This window comes from Myotis daubentonii, chromosome 7, assembly GCF_963259705.1.
Source record: "Myotis daubentonii chromosome 7, mMyoDau2.1, whole genome shotgun sequence".
NCBI lineage: Eukaryota > Metazoa > Chordata > Mammalia > Chiroptera > Vespertilionidae > Myotis > Myotis daubentonii.
The window spans coordinates 41,860,322-41,883,248 of NC_081846.1; the positions used below are offsets into that span (position 1 = coordinate 41,860,322).

A 22,927-nucleotide genomic window follows, 5' to 3' on the forward strand; every position below is an offset into this window, starting at 1 on the left:
TGCTGCACTTCTAATAGTCCATGGTCAAAATGTGGATATATGGAGAAACTGACTTTTCTCCCTTCTGAAAGTTTAGGTATCTGCCTTTTTAAGTTTTTGTGGAAGTTTAGTTATTCATTATCAAGCAAGTTACCACTACAAGAAGGGTAATGTTTTGGATTGTAATGTTTGTATGTAATAATACTTGATGACAACTACTCTTCTAAGAGTTATTTGCACCTAGATCAGGGGTGGGCAAACTTTTTGACTCGAGGGCCACAATGGGTTCTTAAACTGGACCGGAGGGCCGGAACAAAAGCATGGATGGAGCGTTTGTGTGAACTAATATAAATTCAAAGTAAACATCATTACATAAAAGGGTACGGTCTTTTTTTTTTCAATAGTTTTATTCATTTCAAACGGGCCGGACTCGGCCCGCGGGCCGTAGTTTGGCCATGGCTGATCTAGATGATTTGTCTTTCCAGGAAAAATGTCATAGAGACCTTTGGGCCTGATAATTTAATCAGGTCATTAGAGTTGAGTCACACTAATAAAAAAAGGAAATGAGGGAAGACCCCAAACTCATAGTAGGGATGAAGGAGCTGCTTGGAAGGGCAGGGAACATACCGTAGCCTCAGGTGCACTGCTTGGCTCCATCCAGGGATATAGAAAAGGCCTATCATGGTGACCCAGATCAGAAGGAGAGACGTGGTGCCAGCAAGAGGTGACAACTGACAACAAAGGAAGGAGACAGATTAACCAGAACCATAGGAGTCAGGGCTCCTTTGCTGTAGAGATAAACACCCTAAATACCGGCTAGAATGTGAGTGACAATAGGGCAGCACTATTTGTATGTTTTGTGCACTGCTCTGTCTCTCTTGCCATTCACAATCCTTGGGACATAGTAGCACTCAATAAATAGCTTGAATGGATGAATAAGTGAATGAATGAATGACCAAATAAGTTCAAACAACATCAGTGTTCCATAACTTAAAACAATTATTCATTAAGAAAATGTTAAAATTGTGACTATATGTAATTATGTTCTTTATATTTTATGTATATTTTACTAATATTTTTATGAAAAATATTTAAAGCTTTTTTACTTTAATAAAGTTCAGTTACCTAGACATTCTACTTATGGAAATAATTTCCATATCTACTTTGTTCTTTTATATTTTTTTTTACTGTTTTAATTATCGTCATTGCTAAAAGAAGAAAGGGACAGTCAGGGAGAAAGATAGCAAAGCTTACATGGATGAAATATGCCCACAAAAGCTATCGCATGGGATGTGGCCAGGGCTATAGCAGGCCAAAATCAATAGCTGTCTACTCTCTAAAGGTATTACCCTGTGTTCAGGCTTAATTCTTTGCTTAAACTAAGGGGAACACTGTTGATTTGGAATTTAGCATGCTTTTCTATTGTTAGCTCACAAACATACTAAAAATATGAAGTATTTATACTTGACAACAAAGGGTTATTTCACTGTAAAATTATCAAGATTATTAGCTGATTTATTCTAAATTTTATCCTGAAAGATATTAATGAGTATCTTATTACAATGTAATTGAGATATAGTAGATAATTTTAATCTAATGGCTTTTTTTATATATAAAGCAAATAAGATATTATCATAATTGGTAGCTGATATCTTAACTACAGCAATGGCATTAAAATGTAATGAGCTTAAAATAATCCTGCACATGGACACTAAAAAATATTTACCTAAATTTCATTCTAGAGTATGTCCAATGCAGTTTCCTCACATTGTGGCTAAATAACAGTAAATACATACTTAGTTTTTCCCAATATGTACAGACAAACCATGCTTACATTCTAAAATATTTTAACCTTTGATACCTGCAATACTTTTTTAACAGAGATAATAAATAAATATATATGAGAGAGACAGAGACAGAAAGAGACAGAGAAGAAGAAAGAGAGAGAGCAAGAGATGAAATCTGGAATCAGAGTTAACCACGAGATCTCATGAGTTAAAGGATGGTTGAGTCTCAGTGTATTGTATTATGCCAGCTCAGGCTGAGCTAATGGTCAGTGGTTCAGAGATCAAGCCAGAGTTTGGGAAGAAAATGATTTTACTGTATTATCTAGTGCTAAGAAGATCATAAAGGTCAAATACATGCATACATAGGTCAGACTCTAGTTGTAGCTGAAGCTGTTCACATTTGGGATGCAGACATGTCTAAAAACCAGTGATATGTAGCCTGTCTTACATGAGTGGCCTTCTGAGTCACGAACTCTTCCTAGTGGAAGTGGAGGCTATAGGCCTCAGTGTCTGGAGAATTCCAAATTCAGTGTGGGGTTTGTCTCTTGGATGCGTCTCTTACCCCAGCCCCCCATGGATTCACATTCTCAGCTAAGAACATGAGTGGACACAAAAGACATGGGATTTCTATAGCTTCAGTGCATTAAGGGCCCCTGAGAGCAAGCACAAGGGCTCAGAGTGTCAACAGCCAACAACAGAAAGCAGCAGCTCAGCTGTGCTAACTGTGGAATTAAGAAGGTGGGAGGAAGCCGTCCGGGTCCATCCTTCCTCCGGGGGATATTAGACATTCATAGTGAACTTTCGGAGACAGGGCCCCTGTTCTGTTTTTAAATGGAAAGAGTATGAAACAGTGGCTATCTCAGTTGGTCTGAGAGGTGGTCAGGGTCACCACAGGATGTATTTTGGCCAGGTGGGTCCTTGAAGAGCCCTCCGCACATAGTTGCTTGGCTCAGTAGGGAAGGCCAGCCTGGACGTGCAGCCCTAGTTGACCTCACCTCCCCTCTTCCCACATTTCCAATACTCAGGAGTGACAAAGTACAACCATCCTTTTTCTGACGTGGCACTTGATTAAGACACAATTCATAAAGAGGACCACATAGGAACACAGGGACACTGGTCCACAAAGCACTCCACATATTTACAGACTGAGGCTGCCCGGCTCAGTTCTGTGCTGTAGAGCAGCAGATGCCCTTTCAGATGCGGACTCAGCTCTTTCCCGGCAGTCAATTTCCTGCTGAAGGTTCAATGACTTTCCATGATGATAAAAAAAATCTCGGACATTAAACTCGGCATAAGTACTATTTGAGGTCAAAACAACCCCCTCAATTCAAGAGGCGGGCATGAGCGGAGGAAGAATAGGTTAGGTGTAATAAGATACTCAAATTCTTTTTATACGGCTTTGAGGTAGCATTAATGTACAGTTTTTATACTGAGACTGACTCTTGTCTTTACTGACCCAATCACTTATCTTCCTCACAAGTATTATCCTATTATATTACCTCTCAAATAGAATACAGCCCTGGTGGGCTTTGAAAATCACTTATCATATGTAATTAAATCAAGCTAAGCCAACTTTTCCACCAAACATCCCAATTTTAAAATAGAACCTACATGTAAAGCTTTGGATATTCAAAAATTTTAAGGAAGGACTCTATGGTGCTTTCTTAATTTCATGTTGCTTTGTGTTTTATTTGCTCTTTCCTTCTCCGAGATAAATTTTATAAGATGATAAAATTATAGCATTGTATGCTGGAAATGGTTTTGTTTTGCAGATAAGGCTTAGACATTTTAAATACACCAAGAGGCCTGGTGGCTGCTTTGTCTGTTTACATGTGTGCTATCTCCTGCCTGTCTGTGTCTGTGGCCTTACAAAGAGAGCCTAAAGGGGGCAGCTCTGGCCACTGGGATTGCAGAAAACACTTAGATATTTCATATGGTGCCTTAGGACCAACAGAATCATGAATCATACACTAATGCTACCTATAAATGTTTAAATAATGAAATGTCTTAAATAATACGACTTAGGAGTGTATAAAAGCCTTTCATACCCATTGTTTCATGTGAGCCTCACAACCTCTTGGTGAAAGCTGGGTTATTACAGCTCTGTTTTACTTATGAAGCAACCAAGGACCAAAGTACTAGCAAGAAAAACACATCTATTTCACTGATGATTCCTCCCTAATGTTTTGCTTTGACCTTGCAGACAATGCTTCTCTTCAAGTGGCTGGATAGGAAAATGTAAGCAACACCATGGAATTGTATCCTGAAGTCATTTCTTTTGATTTAGCCATTATTCTTGGAAACTTTGTGGCATTTAGACAATTTAGGGGCCAAATAAGTATGAATGGTGATGATGTCTGAGAAAAACAGGATTTTTTCGCTGAACTTAACAGACATTTTAAAAAGAGACTCTTCATGGTGTTCTTTGGGCAATCAATATATAATGCTACTTTATTAGAAACTCCTTTTAGTATTGTGGTTGTGCCATCCATGTGACTTCTTGCCCTAGAGTTTCAGACTGCTTAGGAACCTAAGGAAATTGGAAACAGCAAACATTATGAAGATATTGCATCATTCTTTGCAAGAGAGTACATGATCCATTATTCTGATATCTTGCTTGTCTTCCTTATATTCTGATTGGCTATCTAGCTATACAGAAATCTCTGGACATCTGGAAGCTCAAAGGAAAAAGAGCAGCCCCACTTTATTATCCTGTGTTCTCCGGGACTGCCAAGTACCTTGTGAGAAAGATAAGCAAGATATGAGATTGTGAACATCAGTTTAATGATAAAGCACTTGTCAGGAGATACAGTCATGTGTTTAAGGCATGAGAACTCATCAACTAGAGACTTTTGGGGGGCGGACATGAAGAATGTGCGACTGGGTTTATATTTGTATATTTCCTGTGGAAATGCTGATATTAGGGACATTATGGGTAGTAATCCGCACAAGTGGAATATGACGGCTTTAACAAATATAGCCCTGGTGGGCTTTGAAAATCACTTATAATATGTAATTTAATCAAGCTAAGCCAACTTTTCCACCAAACATCCCAATTTTAAAATAGAACCTACATGTAAAGACTCTTAAGGTAAATTCAAGAATTTTTAAAAGTTATTCTGAATAATTGTATACTGCCTCGATGTGTGTGTGTGTGTGTGTGTGTGTGTGTGTGTGTGTGTGTGTGTGTCTGTACTTTAGCTTACAGGGATGGTTAAGTGATTTGGAGTTTCAACTCTGGCTTTAGAAAAAGCTCTGTGGAAGGCAATTGTCTCCAAAGAGACAAACAAATGTGTGAGAAAACAAGCTCCGAGATGAAACACTTTGGCCACTGGGTGCCATCCTTGCTCCACGTAAGGATTTGCTGAGCCACATTTCTAGGAAAATGGTGAAAACCTGAAAGGCAGTAATCTAAAAGTAATTTCAAGATATAATAATGTTTGTGTGTGTGCATGACCTGGAATATGTTAGTGACACAGGCAGCTTATTCATTTGCCCAGGCGCAAGGCGGAAGGATTGGGGAAATCTCAGCCTTATCAACAAAGCCTGGGTGCAGCCCTCTCGCTTGCTGTATCCCAACGAGCCATCCAAAGGGTGGCAGGACAGGCACCACGGAGGTGGCGTGCTAGTGTCAGAGGTTAGCGGGGCAGCTGCTCCATTATTTTTATTACTGTGTATATTGCAGCATGCATGTAACAAGATTGGAACCCAGCCATCTCATGGCTGTGCTGTGCCCCTTCAAATGCATTCCTTTCTTTACCAGAGCTGGTGGAGCTATTTAGCACACTCTTTCCCGTCCTAGGAAATGTGTGTTGGTAGAATAGCAACTCTGTTTCGGGTGCTTTTTATTCCCCTGAAAGCGATTCACGGAGTTTACAAAGACACCACCATAACCAGGCATCAGAACACCCATGGTGAATGACGCATCTGTGCAGGATTTTGCTGTTTGGATTTGATGCTTACATGCATAAAACCAAGAAATTAACCTCTGAGTTGTGAACAGGAATTGCCACAGAGAATATATTCTAAGACTGTCATGTAACACAGGCTGATGTTTCCTTCCAGAGCCTCAAACATTTGGTTGGGGCTTAAAAAATGTAGGGTGTGAACAAGTAAGAATTTTAATAAAAATTGAAAGTCCATTACAGTCACTGTGTAACAAAAAACTCTAGACTCCTTTACACAAGACCACATTGTAGAAGAGATCCAAGCTCAAAGCAGATTTTGCCTCATCCTCCCAAGGTGGGGCCATGCAGCTGGCCGCACAGGTGGCCCGAGGCGGTGGCCCAGAGCAGTGGCTCCAGGTACTTCTTGAGACTCACTGTAACCAGATCCACACATCCATGAAAAGAGAAAGTGTGAGAAGGGCTGGCAAGAACTTACAAAAGTGCAGGCTTTTTGCAGCATATCCGGGGATAAAAGGCTTAAATACTATTCTGCTGTTAATCACCTACCGGTGGATGAGCTTTATAATACATTTTCTGGGCTTACTGTGGGATAACATGACACCAATCATTATATATTTTAAATATTGCTATTCACCAAGACTTGTGCTGTTATATAGCTGTAGCATTCTCACTGATTCACAGTGCTGTCCGAGCTCTTACTAGTATTTCATTGGCTGTTAACAGAAGACTTTAAAGGAGGAATCAGAATCAGTGGCTGTAACCCATTGACGGGTCAGGCAGCTGAGGGACTAGCACACTGCCAATTCGGAGGCCTCATTTCTTGTTGCTGAGGTCCTTTCCTTGGACTCTCCTACCAAGTCTATATGCTCAGACCACTCAGTGTGATGGTCACCTGGAAAATAAGAAACATTTGATGTATGTTTATCATGTGCCAGGTCTGTTTTCAGTGCCTGACCTATATTAACTCGATAAACCCTCACAAAATCCTGATTATTATTTTTCTTACTCTATAGATGATGAAAGTGAGGTACAAAGAACTGCCCAATTAATCATAGTGTACAAATTGGGAAATTGTGATATGGGTAGGCATGCTGAATGTGTCATATTCCCTTTCAAAATGACAGGGCCTTTTTTGATGTAGGTTCTTTGGGTCCTGGCGTGGCCCTATCCTGATGGTCTGATTATGAACCCTTCTATGCTCGTGGTTTAGTCACTAACAGAGGAGTTCAGATTTCAACAGACTCTGTCTGCTAAGGGTGGTTTTGTTTGCTTGTTTGTTTGTTTTTAAGCTTACATAGTTTGCAAAGTAATCCAGCCATACCATTTAATAGGTGTGTTTTCTCAGCCTTTAGCACTCTGGAATATCAACTTCAAGGGATAGATAGGTTCATGAGATCTAAAAGCAATTTTTCTACCCAAAGGGTAAATCCCAAACAATTCTTGTGCCGAATGATCTCATTCCTTTCTTTACCGAGTTCATTTTCCTAACATCTATGATCATCTCAGGCCTTTCTGGAGACAGGAGAGCTCTGTGAAAACCAAGCTTTGGGATAGTTTCTGCAGAAACAGACGGGCATCTTCAGCACTGGGCTTAAGTTTGTCAGACAATCCCGTGAAACACCAAAGCTGGGTTTTAAGGAAGGGCACTGTACTCTCCCCCTCGCCACCAACGGGAAAGCCCTAGAATTCAGAAAAGAAAGAAACAAGGGAGAGAGGTTTTCTTTGACTACATTGCTCTTATATGAAAAATCACAGGAATCACCTTCCCTTTAAGACCATGGGTAAATTTATGTTCTGCCTGAATCATGTTTCAAACCATCAGTGGTCTCCTTGAAAACAGCTTTCCTCGGTTCTCTGAGGAGTTATATTCAAGAGCAAAGATTGATCATTTTGATAAATCCCTTAGAAACCAAAGGTCCAAATATTCTATTACAAGGAATGTCCCCATCTGTGCTGGGCTGTGATCAAGCGTCTCTCTCCTCATGAGTTCTTTCTCCCGCTGCGTAGTTTGCTCAAGAGAAAGCAGGACTGAGTAGGGAGCAAAATCTTCTTCCTCTGTGTACTATACATAAGCCCAACGTTCCTCCCAGGAAGGGTTCCACACAGGAGGACACTGAGTACCAAAAAGAAAACCTGTCCCACAGAATGTGCTCCTGCGAGGCCAACTGCTGCAGGCAGAGCCACCCGACCACCCCCAGGGCTGACTGCGGCAAGCACCCAGGTAGTCCCTTGAGCCAAATGTGCGAAGCCATGCCATTGCAGCACTGAGCTCCCAGGTGTGCTCTCTGCAGCCTGGCTTTCCTTACAATGGGGTAAACGTGGCCTCTGTCAGGTCCTACGTTTCTCATCTCTCAGCAAGCCCCTCTAGAAAGAACTATTCTCAAGTTCCAGTTTGGAGGATCTCAGTGAAGTTTTCTGATTGGTCCAGTTTGGGGCAAGTGCCCATCCCCGGACCAATCACCTGTGACAGGGGTGTGGTCATATAGAAGACTATGTCAGCTCTCAGGTGGAAATGCGTGGTTGGAGTGGAAGAAGGACCAGTTTTCCTAGAAAGGAGACGATACTAGGCAGAGTATCAGAGCTGCCGTCACAAGGGAGGTGTGCATGCACGTAACTTTCAGATAGTGACTTTCAGTTCCCATCAAACCTGCCCATGACCTCTCTTGTGGAAAGCATACATTTCCTTCAGCACCGATGAGATGCTTATAACAGCCTCTTTGTAATTCATCATTTGTAGACACTGGGTGATACCCACCTGTGATCTATGTGCTGAGATGATTTCCTAAGTCACTTAGTTTAAATTGTGTTATTGAAAAGACTATTCTATTATGTCCTTCAAGCATTTCTACTTCCACAGCTAATCCCACTGATGGTCACCCTGACTTGGCTCTCAAACTCACCCAAATGTTTTAAGGCAAATAAATATAGCTTCCAGGGGCATGGCAATTAGATTGGCCCAGGAATTGCTCCTTAACAACTGTTACATTTGGTTATATCAGCAGCATCTTTCTATTGTGCTTGAACACTGGAGGCTCTGATGCATAACCAGAAAGCCCCCTGCACCTGGATCAAACAGTAATCCACAAATTCCTTCTGGAATAGTCGTCTCTTTGTGAACTGATTAGAACCTACTGGAGAATTATGCAGATCAAGTAGACCAAACATCCCTATATCTGGTGTTTGAAACCCACAGTAAAATAGCTCAATTGCTAATCTACTTCCCAGACTTATTAGAATTCAATTAGTAAAAGGACATTCTTTCCTAGAGGTTTTTTGGCAGATTTGTGTGTGAACAGTTAACCTGGTGTTAGCAAAAGCAGTTATTTGTACCCAAACAGCTCTCTCTGGCTGCAAAGAGAATCCCAAAGCTGTTTAGACAAGACTTTGCTTATCCTCCCACCAGGATGCAGATATTTTAAGTGGACAGAGTGAGATAAAACACAGCCAGTGCTGACCCCGACACTGACCACATCCTGTGGCTGCCAGATTTTTGGACTTGAAGGTCAGGGGGGGAAGGTAAAAAAGAGGACACTGAAGACAAAGAGACAAAGAAAATGAAGGCCTCCTTGACATAGTTGAAAATTATTTCCCTGAATTAACAAGTTTAGGCTTTAAATGTATCAACACAAGACAAACAAAGGTATGTAGAATCCACATATATTTCTAGAACAGGTGGAACTGCTAATCAGATCGTGAAAAGCAGGGTATTTGAGGGTAAGACAACCTCGAGGTGGTTCTTATTTTTCTTTTTCCTGTGGCATTCCCATAACTGTTCTTCAGATGCCTAAAGGTAGACTCAGGGAGATTTATTTTTCTTCTAATAGGGTATGTTATAGTTGTCACTCAGCCTTGAAATAGTTTTCCTCTCCAGTGGAACATCAGGCCAGTCATATATTTGCATAGCTATTCCCACCTGTCACTCTTCTGCCAGCTTAGTGCATCAGCATTGCACAGAACACCCAGCCAGCCAATGGCAGGCTTTAAGCTGCTGCAGTCACCCAGCAACAGGAAAAGGCATTTCATTGGCTCTCTTGCTGTCAGCTAGAAAGGAGGCCAATCCAGCTGGACTTCAACTGTGAAGATCAAGACGAGGCATTGGGAAAGGGCAAGGCCAGATGCTTGAACATAGGCCCGTCTCAGCCACGACTGTGGTGTTTTATAAATATCATTAAGCACGATGCATTTGTTCCCCCCAAATGAGAATTGCTTGTTTAGAATAGCATGTAAACAGGGCAGGAGGTTTTGTTTGCTGTGTCATAGGATGCATGGGATGGACCCCAGTCTTATCTGCCTGGCCAGAGGACATGCTGCCGAAAGTGGAGCCTCAGTGAAAAACGCATTAGGGCATTTGGTGTGGAAACAATGAAGCCATCCTCTTCTAGAAGTGGGATGCCATTGACAATGGGTATTCTAAATGCAAAGCAAATCCCATAAGTCACTTTATCAGTATCTGATCCTGTGAATTTTCATGCCCTTAAAAAGTTCTACCTAACTCTTCAGGCTGACTTTCCCCATAGAGAAAACCCAAGGAGCAAGTCAAGGTTACCTGGGCCTTGAATATAGGCTGCCTATTGTGCCGCCCAGTCTCCTCTCGTTTCCTCGTTAGGTGGTCCCATTCAGGAAAAAAGGGTTTTCTCTTTGTTTTTTTTTTCTCTTTTAATGCTACTATAGAACAGCATTAATATTGACTGTGCATATGTGAAATCAAAGCAATTAGGGGATACTCAGAAAAGAATGTGCTGGAAGCCCGTCAAGGAAAAAAATTCTTAAATTGACAACACCCAGTCCTCACTGAGGACCCAATCTCTCATCACTTCAGGGTGCATAATGGAAGGATATACAGTCTCAATGATGAAAAGCAGTTAAACTCTAAAGTCTTCAGTGCCCGGAACACATACATATCTTGTCATTGGCTAAGGACTTGAACGCAGGGCAGGCAGTTTGGTTGTAAGAGCTCACTCAGTGTAATCTCTCCCCTGCGATTCACAAGGGCAGACGATCATTGCTGGCTTAGAGCAGCAAAATGGAGAGAAGGGTTGCCCTAACCGGTTTGGCTCAATGGATGGAGCATCAGCCTGTAAACTCAAGGGTCCCAGGTTCGATTGCGGTCAAGGGCATGTACCTTGGTTGCGGGCACATCCCCAGAAGGGGGTGTGCAGAAGGCAGCTGATCAATGTTTCTCTCTCATTGATGTTTCTGGCTCTCTATCCTTCTCCCTTTCTCTCTGTAAAAAAATCAATAAAATATATTTTAAAAATGGAGGGAAGGGTTGTCTGCTTTTCCACAGAACTAGCCAGATTGGAAATTAACCATAATTATTAGTAATTATAATTCACAGTGGACAACCTATTAACTATAAATCCAATACCATTTTTGTATCATGTTAATTTTAGATTCACATTATAGTAAATTAGTATGTGAATAACATTTTTGTGTATCCCTAATGGGTAGAAAATGATACAGTCAAATTTGCCTTCACTAGACTGTCAGCTACTTGAAAATGGCTGTATCTCCAGTGCCTAACACAATGCCTGGCATAGGCAGGTGCTCAAGAAATATTTCTTGAGTGACTGAGGTAATACATTGATGACTGAATTGATGAATCAATAAATGACACAAAATTCATGAACCTGCCTGAGTTTCACAAATGACAAGCCTTGGAAAGTTCTGAAACATTTTTGTGTTATTTTCAATGTTTGGGGGTGTGAGTCTAATGAAAATTAACCTCAGGAGACCTGAGTTGTATGCTTGTTCAGTCACAAGTCTATGAAATAGGTATTTTTAAATATGTTTTTATTGATTTCAGAGAGGAAGGAAGAGGGAGAGAGATAGAAACATCCATGATGAGAGAGAATCATGGATTGGCTGCCTGTTGCAAGTCCCCCACTGGGGATCGAGCCCACAACCCGAGCATGTGTCCTTGACCAGAATCAAACCCAGGACCCTTCAGTTTGCAGTCCAACACTCCATCCATCGAGCAAATAGATATTAGTATTACCTTATCTTATGGATGCAGAGACTATGGGCTTAGAAGTAAAGTAACTCACCCAAGGTCACGGAGTTGATAGGTCACAAGTATAAGATTGGAATCCAGGTGCAATCCAGAGCTAATGTTGCTACCATTATGTGAATCTGCCTGCACACATACATTTTGTAAGTATTCACATTTTTTTTGTTTCAAAGCACAGTAAAACATTGAGGAGAAAATGCTTACGAGATTCAGACACCACTTTGGAGATGATACAAAATGAACTGAGAGTTGGGGTGCAGGAAGGATGAAACCCTGGACCACTCTGAGCTCTAAATAGCCAGCAAGCTCAGCCTGGCCAGCCTGTTCCTGTGGTGGCTCCGCAGAGGCAGGAAAATGTTTTTTTCCGGGGTCAGTTTTGCATTCACTGTCACTAAACTTGGGTTCAAGTCCCAGCTCTGCCTCACACTTCCAGTGGGACTGTGGGCACTGCCTTATCTCCTTTGAACTTCCCTTTCCACAGTCAGAAAACTGGGATACTGGGAATCACCACAAAGGATTGTGTAAGGATTCGATAGGATAAGAATATGGAAAGAACTGAATTTATGCTGGCACACTGCAAATGCTCAGTTAACAGTAAATGCCTCTGTCTTCCTCCTGTACCCTCAGTGAAAAGGATGAGGAATCTCATTTGCCCAACAGATTATACTAGTAAAAGGAGTTTATAAAATTACACAGTTTTCTTCTCTTGTTTTGTCTAATCAGTATATGTTGGTGCCTTATTTATAAGGAGAAAGAGAAATCCATTTTCTATTCCAAGAAAACTCTAGAAAAGCTCAAGGTACAATTTTGAGCTAGAAATTTACATTAGATAATAGGCTTTCCAAGGCTCCAGGCTACTGAGCTATTGTCCGGCCTTCACTTCCCAGGTAAACTGCACTAATACGAACATTTCGAGTGGGAGACATAGAACGTCTTGGGAGGTTTACCTACAGCAGAAGTTCTCACCATTTTTTTTTTCTTTTTTTTTTTCTTTTTTTTTTTTTGTGAGGAAGAGCAATTCATCGCTTACCTAAGGTCAAGGTATGAGCAGGTGTGGGTTTCCAAGAAAGGTTCTCGGTGAAACAGGTAGCCTGTCCATTCCCAGGCGACAACCAAGGAGAAAGAAGTGCAATAAGGAGCAGGCCTGTGAAACCAACACATCAATGTGTCCCCTAAAACTTTAAGATCACTTGGTGATCCAGATATGACCCCGGAGAAAACTTCTTTCTCAGACACGTCAGATCTTTGGGATTTTTTCTCTCACTCACCATGGCTCTGTACACTGAGAAAGGAAGTCATTGGATGCCTAAGTGTCATTAATGACAGGCCTCGGTCACAGGTTCTCAGCCTGACTAGATGTTAGACTCGCCCAGGAAACGGAGCCTTTAAACACAATAGTGAGTCCTGGACATCACCCCAGACTGTTTGACAAGAAGGGGGCAGAGGGCTGGCCTTGTGTGTGTTCCGCATCACCCAGGGGATTCTGGTATGGAGCTAGGAATGAAAAAGCACAGGCCTAGCTAATGTTTCCCAAACTGGTCTCACAGAACACCACTCCACAGAATAGCCATAGATGTGCCACATACCCACGGAAGGTGTTTTGGTAAATACCCCATTAAATAAAGTGAAATAGGTGACCTTACTATAACTTTGCCCAGTCATTTTTGTCCACACTTTGTTCAAAGCCAATCTGCTAACTGGCTTCTATAACAGTGTGCCAGGGAACACCAGTCTGAGCACACACTGGCCTGGGTCCCCACGTTGTCAAAGGAAAAGCACGGCAAGTCCTGAGAAGAGGGAATGGGGGCATCCGTGCGTGGTAATTGGAAATGCCGTAGGACATCCAGATCCCAGCACTGGCACTTTTCTGAGAATGAGCCTTTCATTATCATGCTCATCATTAAATAATAGCTGCAGTACAGACGTGTCTCAGGAATTTCCCAAAAGCAAGTCAGTATATTTCAAAGCTGCTGCATTTTATTGTCAGTCTTTCCACCCTGAAAAGAAAATGTGTGCTGTTTTGAGTTGTAAATTGCCTCAAAGAAGGGGACTCCTAACAATTCACATTGCCTTAGACTACCAGGAGACGCTCAGAGGGCAGGCCTTTACCTCCAACCAGGGATCTCAGAAAGGAGGTGGAAATAAAACGGAACTGACAGTGATATTGAGCTCGAGTATGTGAAAGAATTAACGATGTACTAACTATCTAACTGCCTAAAATAAAAACGGGTAGTCAGTGATTTGTGTTTTACTGGGCAGAGGTGGCAAGGTTTCTTATGTGCGGCTGAGATTATGTACTGTTATAAATGAAACTTAAACTCCAGTTTTCAGGGTCTGAGAAGGGAACTCTCTGAGCCCACATCTTCCCTCCTACCCAGGACATTCTCTGAATATCTGACCTATTCCTTTTTCCAACGACCTCATCATTTTTCTATTCCTGGTTGGTAGTAGAGAGCAATCAGCAATTTCTAAGTCACAGTGAAATAGTGATCATACTCCATGCCAAGCAGCCAAGGCCCTCAGAAGTTATTCGTTCGGTGTAATGGAAATAATAGTAATAACAATTATTATTATTGTTATTTGTCGAGTGCCTACTATATGTCAGGAGCCTTACATGTGTTATCTTAATTTATTTTTTAATATATTTTATTGATTTTTCACAGAGAGGAAAGGAGAGGGATAGTTAGAAACATCAATGAGAGAGAAACATCGATCAGCTGCCCCCTGCACACCCCCTACTGGGGATGTGCCTGCAAGCAAGGTGCATACCCTTGACTGGAATAGAACCTGGGACCCTTCAGTCTGCAGGCCGACGCTCTATCCACTGAGCAAAACTGGTTAGGGCGATTGTTACCTTAATTGAATCACCAAAGCAACTCTCTGCAATTGGTGATTTGGGCCTTCTTGACCTGATGAGTAGCTACAGCTCAGAGAGAGAAAAACAACTTGCTCAAGTCTAGATCGAAGCTGGGAATGGAACTTCTGTCAACAAATGCTCTTTGTAGTAAACCCTGCTTTTAAATATATGCTAGACTTTGCTTCATTAGTTAAGGGAAATGATACTTAATCTAGAGGAGAGAATGATCATGTCTATAACTTCACATGTGAACTATTTTAATATATTGATACTTGAATCTCTAAATATTCATATTTGTACAGCAATTTTTAAAGAATATTTGGCATCATATAATTATGATTCTTATTTACAAAATGATTTATGGGGCTTAAAATAGCAGGTTAGTGGACATGTATATATTTGTATGGCTATTGATACACACACACATCCCAATTTTGCCTAATGATTATCCTTTGATGTCTTCACTATGAGAAGATACTTTGCAGACTCATTAATTCCTAGTTTGGGAGCTGTGATATTGGATTTGCTTTATCTGACCACATTCCTTTAACGAGCCCCTTCATGACACATCTATTGATGAGGAAGTTGGCTGGAGTGAGGACCACTCTCTGTAGCCATAGAAAATAAAGCTAACTATCTTCTTGATTCCACAATCACTACCCAGAATGAGAAGAATAATTTTTAATGTAGTGAATCTGACTGAACCATGAATCTAATGTTTGGTGACCTCTGGGAAGGAAATCTAAAAAAGAACAATAATCAACAAAAAGAAAAGGGCAGTAAAAGATGAACTCCTTTATCTTCAGCAAAAATAATGGTAGAAAGTTACTAAAATATATATTGTGTCTGATGGAAAAGTAGTTCACTCTGGCCTCTACTTGCAATAGCATACTCTGTATTTGACTCAAATAAAACAGTTTTTGGCATTTATCCACATTACTTTTCACCACCTACTTCAAAAGCAGAAAAAACTTCTAGTTCTGACAAAAACCTATTTTCAATATTTTATTTTTATTCCTCAGAAAACAGCTCCCAGTGCCAAAGAATAATTGTATCAATATAAATAATCTAACTTCAGATGTTTTATATCATAGTCAATGACAAAATAGGAAATGTAACATTTTTTGCTTTGACAGCCCATGAAATCCATCATCTATTTTCAGAGATCTTTCATTCAGGAAAAGATTTGGATTTTAAGGATTTACAGCTCTATCAGAAATATTTGAATGAAAGATTTGCAGCTTTTAAAATCAATATCAGGATTTACTAGTGAAAACCTAGAGTCAGTTGGTGAAATGTTATTATAATTATTTATCCTTTGTGACCTTTAAAAGAATAAAAAAATAACCCCTGTCTCATACCCATACTTTATCTCCAGCAACACTAATAAGAGCAAAAAGCTTTCTTCCTTCCCCATGCAGTTCCTGACTCTTCAAGGATTACCCACACACTGTCACCAGGTGGCAGAAGGTACTGCATGATCTTAGCATTTAATAAGACAGGAAGAGGTAAGATAGGAAAGGGCTCTATTCACCTGGTGTGTCTTTATAAGAGGAATTGGAATGATGAGAAACATGCCTTGATTCATTTTCGGAATATACATTTGCAATCTTTCTACTCTATTTCTTAAATGGGTTAGTATGCTATTCTCATATATGGATTCATAAAATGGCCTCAATCTAAAATTTCCATTTAATTGGATCATTAACATAAAGAAAAACTATTTCCTCTCAGCGGTAATTACTATTTTAAGAATATCCTCTCGTGGACAAATTTTATTATATTTATAAAGTCGATTTATTAAAAATATTTCTGTGTGCTGGAATTCCCTTGGTGTAGAAGTATAAATATGATCATGATGTTAAATGCATCATCTGAAATGTCTCATACACAATCCAGAGCTACAGAATGCTGCTAATTAGAGTCAGACCTAAGAAAGATTGAGCAGAATGCCCAGATGGTTGGTAAATTCTGCCTCGCATTGGAAGGGGGACTTGGAAGGGGCAGCAGGTCTGATAGAGAAAGGCCTGATCCTGGCTCTGACACCAGCAGGTACTCTCACCTCGGCAAGCTAGTCCACCTCTCTTACATTAGACCGGAAGACACCAACATTCTACCATTTTCAGACAGTCTGAGTGATACTCAGAGGCCCACCCCTCTTCTCCTTTGTTCCTAATGAGCTGAGTGAGGATGAGACAAAGGTCTCTCAGGTATCTTCCTCACTATAGAATTCAAGCAAGACAACTGGCAGAACTACATGATGGGCCTTATAGATGCTTCCCATGTGCATGGGTGGGTGGGGTGGTATACAATCACTTCCACTCACATTCCATGGGCCAAACCTGAAGTCAATGGGCAGGGAAGTGTCGCCATCCATGGGCAGCTCAGGGCCATGTAGCAGTGTGAGGGCATGAAAGGGAGTGAAAAATCAGGAATAACAATACCACTCATTACAGTCACTGAGCAGAAAAGCATTCCTTTCAGAAGCTATCCCCATAAAAAAGCCCAATACAGAAAACCACCTGATAAGACAGTGACTGAGTAAGGTATATTCGTCAAGTTCACAGCCCCCTACCCCTATCCTTAATTTTTAGTGTTTAGCCTGAGCTTGACGAATCATGTTTCCTCCCAGTGTATCTTCCTTCTGATCCCAGCACTGAATATATTTCTTTCCAAAAGGAATACGGGGAGAGAGCCTTTCTAGGTTGCCTTCTCTAAGGAACCCTGGAGAGGAAGGACTAGAATTGCAATCAGGATGCTTCTGAAGGGGACCGCCATTCTTGAGTCTGCCACCAATTATTTGTTTTGAATTTCTGGAAATTTAGTATTCAATTAGTCTGCAATAATGATAATCATCTGTAATGAGTGGAATTATGTCCCCACAAAATTCATATGTAGAAACCCAACCCCAGTACCTTAGAAAGTGACTGTATTAGAGATGAGGCCTTGAGGGAAGTAATTAAGGCTAAATGGGATCATAAGTGGGGGGCCTGATCCAAAACGACTATTGTGCTTGTAAGAAGAGGAAGGGCACCAGGGATGCCCCACGGAGAGGAAAGGCCATATGAGGACACAGCTAGCAGGCAGCCATCTGCAAGCCCAGGAGAGAGGCACAGGCAAAGCCAAACATGCCAATATCTTCACCTTGGATTTCCAGTCTCCAGAACTGTGAGAAAATAAATTTCTGTTGCTTCAGCCACCCAGTCTGTGATATTTTATTATGGCAGCCTAGCAAACTAATATACTGTTGTAGTATATGGAGGGCCTAGTAGGAGCCTGGCACTGTGCTAAGTATTTTATGTCACTTACTGATTTTAATGACTATGATAAATGGTTATTGTTATATTCCTTTTACAGAAGAGGAAATAGATGCCCAAAGCCACAGTTTTAGCAAGTGGCAAAACTCAGATTCCAAGGCCCATCTGTTTGGCTCTACACATGCACTCAGAATACCACCAACCCACATTTATTAAGTACTAGCCAAGAAATAATTTTAAACTATAATAATTGCTGACATTGGAGAAACTTATTCCTTTCCTTAAGGAGCTTATACATGATGAGAGACAGACTTACAAAGATAAGTAGGAAAATAAATAAATACTGCATGGACAAGAACACCTGGATTTAATAATGCTGTGGCAAAGCCACAGTGAATCTAAGCTAAGAGAACATCAAATGGTTGTAAAGACAACACAGGGTAGAGGTTATAAACCTAAGGGGTAGGAGGTAGATTCAGCAGTTTTCTAGTTATATGACCTTGACCAAGTTACTTACCTATGTTCTTAACCTCGCTTCCTCATCTGTGCTAAGGGGGGTAAATTGGTACTAATAATAGAGCATTATCGATTGGAGTATTAAATGAGATACTTTAAAGTGTTTTGTACGATGCTTGATACATCATACATCTCAGTAATGCACAACAGGGGGGAAAGCATTCTTCTAACGTGTAGTCTCCTCAGCACCAACAAAAAGAGCCAATCTGTCTAAGCATGGTTGGGTTCTTAATTGTTTAAGTGAAAATTATTAATGTTGTTAAATTTCTGAATAAACTTTACAACGTTAATAATTAATAAGGGTACGTTTTCACTAACTCTTAAGTGGGGGTTTCTAAATTTATAATTCTCTTTCCAAAATATTTTTTGTTCCCTATCCAGCACATTCAGCTTAAGTCAAATGGTCAAACATACATGACCAACACAGAGTCAGAGTAAAATTAAAATGTTGGTCAGTGTTGAGGACAGTCTGATAGGAAGGCAAGACAGAAAGGACTAATAAGATATCTGATAGAAGTAAAAAAGCAAATTAAAAATAAAGGGGTGTGTGTGTGCTCATGGCATGGTGTGCATGGATGATGTGTGAGTGTGTTTTGGGGGACACCTTCATCCATCTGAGAACAAGTCTAGGTATGATTCAAGACAGGGAACTGTGGCTGAGGAATGGGCCCTGCACCCCCTGCCTCACGTGAGAGATTGCTTCTTCACTGAAGGTGATTGCTTTATTCAGCCCTAAGAGTAGAAACATTTGTATAATGCTTCATATGCTCTTATGGCATAAACCAATACAAATATTTCCTGGATCTATCAGTAAAAGTATATAAATTCTTATTTATCTTGCTGCAGAGAGAAACCAAGAAAAACTTGGAAAGTTGAGACTATTTTTCTCCAAGTGAACAGGATGGGAAATAGTTTCTATTGGAGGCATGAATATTGAAATATTTCTTCTCACTAGCTCACTGGAAAGTGATGATGGGTGGCCAGCCACATATGTCCACAGTGACAGATTGCACTCCTAACCCCAACTAGCAGGACAAAAAGATGGGGCTCAAGATATGGAACCAGGGGAGAGGAACATGGAACAAGGCCCCTGATGTGAATGAGAAACCCAAACAAAACCACGCCCTGGTCAGTGGCTCCGCACCCTCCTCTTGACCCCCAGGGTGGCCCACTGTTGCCATTAGTGAATTCTAATCCTAATACGCGGTGTTGCTGCTGCCTGGCTCTGCTCCCCTGGTGGGTGTGGAACTTTCTGCTTTGGGACCCAGCACACCAGCAGGCAGGGCAGGAGCAGTTGGACTTTTGCCGAAACCATGAAGAGGGGAAATTGAGCTTCAAGTTTCCTTTGATCCTCCAACATTGTTGTTCTCTACATCTTCACAGGCCTCCAGGCTCCACGCCCCTTGCTGCCCCCTGTGCCTTCGGTGTCATGGTTCAGTACTAGTGTGCGCTTGTCCCTGTGAATTCTTCTCAGTGGCAATTTTTTTTCATAAACCTGTGATTTCACACTACAGAAACAGGGAGTATGGTGTTCCTTAGTCTTTAGCTGTTTGTTAATCAAGTGCAGGACCAATCCAAACCCTGATCCATCACTAGGGGCTGATGTCCTAGCCTCACCTCTTGCTGGTGCAAAAATTCCCTCACCTTCTTTCCCTTTTCATCATTTTCTGTCTAGTTGTTGGAACAATGATTAAATTGCCATTTCATTCATTAAGGAATTATCCTCATTTTCTGTTCTGCTTCATGAGCCGTTCTTTCCACCCCATTGCATCAGAGGTATTTTCATTTTAATAGGGAAGAAGTCTCTGACCATTATTGACGGAACTCTAATGGTGATATTTCAGGCAGTGAGGAAAGAGAGCTCACTTGGGATTGTAGATCTTCCCCCAGCCTGGCTCACCCATTCAGCCCATGTTGAGATGATGGTTGTTTGCCTTACTTTACCAGCACCTTGCCTGGGCAAGGGTGGTATCAGAGTCCAGGAGTGCTCTGCTGGCCAGTCTGAGCCTTCGCCTCTGCCTGAGGTCTGCCTCTTCCCCCTCCGAGGACAAGCTATTCTTTCAGGATGGTCTGGGGAGGACTGAGATAATTCTGTGTTTGCTCTAATCAAAACACAGCTAATAACTGGGGCTTAGTCTATAGTCACTTTCGAGTTTGGAGATTTCCCCAAATGGATTCATATAAGTAAGGACCAAAATATCGTCCCCTCAAATGGATCCAGGCTGCTCATTATGGAAATGGATTTACAGGCTAGTCGATTTGGACCTGAATCCCAAGCACTGTCCATGGTGTGCACTTGTCCCTGTGAATTCTTGGTGCACCAAGATTGTTTGTGTCATACAGGAATGGAGAGCCCTCAGGCATACAGCGCTTAGGAGTCAGGCTCTAGATCCAGCCTCCCCAGGTTCAAGTTTACCTCTGCCAATCGCAACTGAACAAACTTGAACACGTTGCCTCCTCTGTAACATAGGATTAAAAATATTCCCTACCTCTTAGGGTCCTAGTGAAGACCAAAGGAGTTAATAAGTATAGAAAGTGCAGGAACAGTGCCTGCATGTGGTAAGTGCTATAACAGTGCTGGTGAAACAAAGAGCTTTACAGTTTCTTCCTCATCATCACAGCCCAGTCTCCTGTCATCATTAATCCGAGAATCCTAAAGTCCCCCACTTTGTTCAGAGGGTTGAGTGGGCTGGGTTGGCAACAAGTCAGTTCTCCTTTGAATTACTAGGGCTGGACCACTGCCGACTTTGTTGTTTCTTCCCCTCTTTTGAGCATACAAAATGTAATATTCATGTGTCAAAGGGTCCAGGATTGTATTTTAACAGCCTCTTTGTAAAGCTACCTTTTCACTTTTAGAGGAGGCAGTTTTATGACTCACTTTGATAACCACTTACCTATTAAGACCCAAACAAAAAAGAAGAATGGTCAAAGGATACCAGGTATTCCCAGCCAGTTAAAGTCCTAATTCTGGAACATTATTCAAATTAGCTCCCAGACTCATAATTCTGTGTTTTCATTTATCGCTGCAATAAAGTAAATGGTTCTTTTATCCAAATGTTATTTCCTGGCTATTAATTCAGTAGTTATTTCGGATAGTAGCACTCCTCTTTGATTTAGGGATATGGTGCCTTATAAATATTTAAAAGTCGAAGACTGACACTTGGAGAAATTGACTCTGATTTGTTTTGTTAATATCCTATGGCTAGAGTAATTATAGGTTTGGAAAATACAATCCCACTGTCTGCTTATCAGGAGAGATAGTAGTCTTGTGTGTCCATAACAAGGGAATCTGGCAACAGAAGGCTTTCCCCGAATCTTTTGCAGCCTAAACTTTCGTGCACGCCTCCTCAGAACACACACTACTCTTTATTCTTCATAATTTCCTCCAGAAACTGCTCTTGAATTTAGGAATGTGGATGCAAACTGTCCATACGTCTAAAAATAGCTGAAAATAGTCATTCCTGAAAGGCTTGGGACTTTCTCTGCATCTACAAGTGCCAGCGAGGGTTTACGACAGGGCTCAGGGTGATCTATAGACTGGTATGATTTAACTGTGGATCAATCAACCTATTAGGGAGAAAAAGACAAGGTCAATAAGGATGGGTCTAGTGAACCAGAGGTCATCTTACATTTTTCAACTTAATGTTCTTATTTCCTTTCCATTAACATTTCATAATGAAAAAATGCCTATATTCTTTAATTTTTAAGATAATTAAGTGAATTTAGTGCCTTTGCAGAGTAGAGGATTTATAATGGCAGAAGGGAACACACTATTAATAATCTACAAGACAGGGCCACCTGGGGAGACGCAATGCCGTCTCCATGGCTATTTCTGTTAGGCCTCCTTTGCCAGGCTCTTGGGAGACCAGCCACCTGTGTCTTTGGGGGCTGGGCTTTTACCGTCTTGGAAAATGGGTTTCCAGTTGTATTTGAGTTTGAATTTGAACAAATTAAAGCAAGCACAGATCATTCTAAGTCTATGGCTTTCACTGTACGCACAGCCTGGAAACCTGTGCTGACAGAAAGTCATTCCAGAGCTTTCCCGAGGGAAGGAAACATGGCGCCTGCCTCTAAGATTGTCACAGCCCAAGAAGCGAGGTCAGGGTTGACGAGAGTGAACACACAGGCTCAGAACAAGAGAAAGATCTATACGGTGCAGCCAGGCCCAGGCACAGAGAGGCAAAGGGACTACAGACAAAGGCTAGCTCACCAGAGTTCTCCAAGCGGGTTATTTAAGACATTCAAGAAAGATAATTTCCATGATTTTTAGGTAAAGATGGTAAACACACTAACTTTATTGTGTTCTGTAACCAACCGCATTAAAACAACAATAAAGGAATACTTTTTATTTTTATTTATTTATGTTTTAATCCTTACCCAAGGATATTTTCCCATTGATTTTAGAGAGCGTGGAAGAGAGAGGGAAAGACAGGTAAGTATCGATGTGAGAGAGCCACATCGATTAATTGCCTCCTGCACTCGCCCTGACCAGGGCCAGGGCTGGGGAGAAGTCTGTAAACGAGGTACATGCCCTTGACCGGAATCAAACCCGGGACCCTTTGGAACTCAGGCCACACTCTAACCACTGAGCCAAACTGGCTAGAGCTGGGATA

The 22,927-nt window shown here is 41.3% G+C and overlaps 1 protein-coding gene across 1 annotated transcript in view; it reads left to right on the forward strand.

The window, feature by feature from the left end:
- The window catches only part of PDE11A (phosphodiesterase 11A), a 308,732-nt gene that overhangs the window by 194,996 nt on the left and 90,809 nt on the right, over window positions 1-22,927 (forward strand). The window lies entirely within an intron of this gene.